Source organism: Notothenia coriiceps, unplaced genomic scaffold, assembly GCF_000735185.1.
Source record: "Notothenia coriiceps isolate Sejong01 unplaced genomic scaffold, NC01 NC01_scaffold00000339, whole genome shotgun sequence".
Classification (NCBI taxonomy): Eukaryota; Metazoa; Chordata; class Actinopteri; order Perciformes; family Nototheniidae; genus Notothenia; species Notothenia coriiceps.
Genome location: NW_011333040.1, coordinates 20672442 through 20674255, shown reverse-complemented (window position 1 = coordinate 20674255; position 1814 = coordinate 20672442). Strand labels below are relative to the sequence as shown.

The window sequence follows — 1814 nt, the reverse complement described above, 5'->3', positions numbered from 1 at the left end:
CATCATCCCTCTCTCTGCGTTCGTCCATTAGGGCTCTGGAGAATCACTTCTGTTCAGCGAGATGACGGCAATGAAGAAGGCGTTAGACAGATGAGGAGTATAAGAGGGACACAAAGAAAAGGAGAACAATGGCTCCAAATGTCTGATGGGGTCATTTTACTGAAGGTCTGTCCTGACTTATTCACGGGTGATACCATCAGTATTGGGCTGTAGATTTGTAGAGGATCCCCTTTAAGACACTGGGACTGGCCTACCGTGCTGTGATTGAAGGATAGAAGGAGGTCTGCACATCTTCCATTGCACACTTGAAACCTACCTGTTTCCACTGCACAATGAGTATTCAAATAAAAAAAACAAATAATTCAAGGCTTTTACATAGCTACAGTGTAGTTCATGACATTCTCAAACAGTGCAGACCAATAAGAAGTATGTTGCACTCTAAAAGGTTTGCATATTTGAAGGTTAACCCTAACCCTTACGGATGACAACGCTCAGGACGCAAATGCACCTCACCAGGTAAAAATGAACAGACAGATACAAATTGACCAAGGCTTTTAATCAGAAGATCGATTAAAAATACAAGAACAAACACAAAACCCTCACTTGGAGGATCAGAAACGGATACCTTCAGGATAAAAAAAATGATAAACAAAAAAAAATGAACATCAAGGAGTCAATAGTGGAGTGCTTAGTCACGAGGGATGGCTGCAGACATGGCATCAAGAGACATGACGAACTGGCACAGAACAAGGGAGACACAGACTATACACAAGGGGAGGGGGCACAGGTGAAGAAAGTCAGGGTGGGGTAGACATTCGCAGTGGTGGGAAATACACAAAGTTAAGTGATCTGAAACAAGAGGGAAAGGCTACTACAAAATAAAACAGGGAGTTCCAGACAAGGCATAGGACAAAGACTTGAACAAGAGGAATGACCTTAACATAAATGTCTGGACACCATCATACTTGGATTCTTGCTGGGCTGAGATTGTATACTCTTGGATGATTGCTTTTATTATAAGTTGGGTATGCTGAATAAAATATAATGTAATGTAAGCAATTGTATTGGTAAGTGTAGTTTTAAAGTCCTAGTTTAAAGGTAGGGTAGGTAAGAATGAACCAGCTAGAGTGCGCTAGAATTTGAAAGTACACAGCCGGAAAAAATCTGCCCCTCCCTTCAGACTTTCTTACAGAGCCCCTCCTCCAACACACAAGGACGCGCACATGACCAATGAGGGCACGAGATAAGTTTGTGCACAGATGGAAGGCTGACAGCCGAGGCAGATAATTGGACTTGCTTTTTACAGCGCCACGGCTTCCACAGATGAAATATTTGTATATATTTATTGTCAAAGCATTTAATGTATTCATTGCTATCGGGATGTTAAGAGCATTCCATGGAATATAAAAAAAAGTGTTTCTGAAGTGAATTACCTACCCTACCTTTAATTGATTCAGTTGGGCTTATTCTGATCTAAATACTGTTTCAAATGTTAACACAGTACTTGCTGCTTTTTGTATGGAAAATGGACTGCATTTATGAGCACTTTTCCAGTCTCTACAACCCCTCAAAACAGTTTTATATAAGTCATCATCACTCATTCACACACATTCACACAGAGGCAGAGGCTGCCATACAAGGTGCAGCTGCTCAGGGAGACTAACATTCACATGCACACACACACACACACACACCCCCACACACACACACACACACACACACACACACACACACACACACACACACACACACACACACACACACACACACACACACACACACACACACCACACCACGACGACGACACACGACAC

General features: G+C 42.3%; 1 protein-coding gene across 1 annotated transcript in view; it reads right to left on the bottom strand.

The window, feature by feature from the left end:
• Positions 1 to 238: 238 nt before the first annotated feature.
• LOC104948581 (uncharacterized) overlaps positions 239 to 1814 on the bottom strand; it is a 23160-nt gene continuing 21584 nt past the window's right edge. Inside the window, exon 13 of the mRNA XM_010774785.1 lies at positions 239 to 250. The gene's annotated coding sequence lies outside the window, so the exon portion shown is untranslated. The remainder of the gene's footprint in view (positions 251 to 1814) is intronic.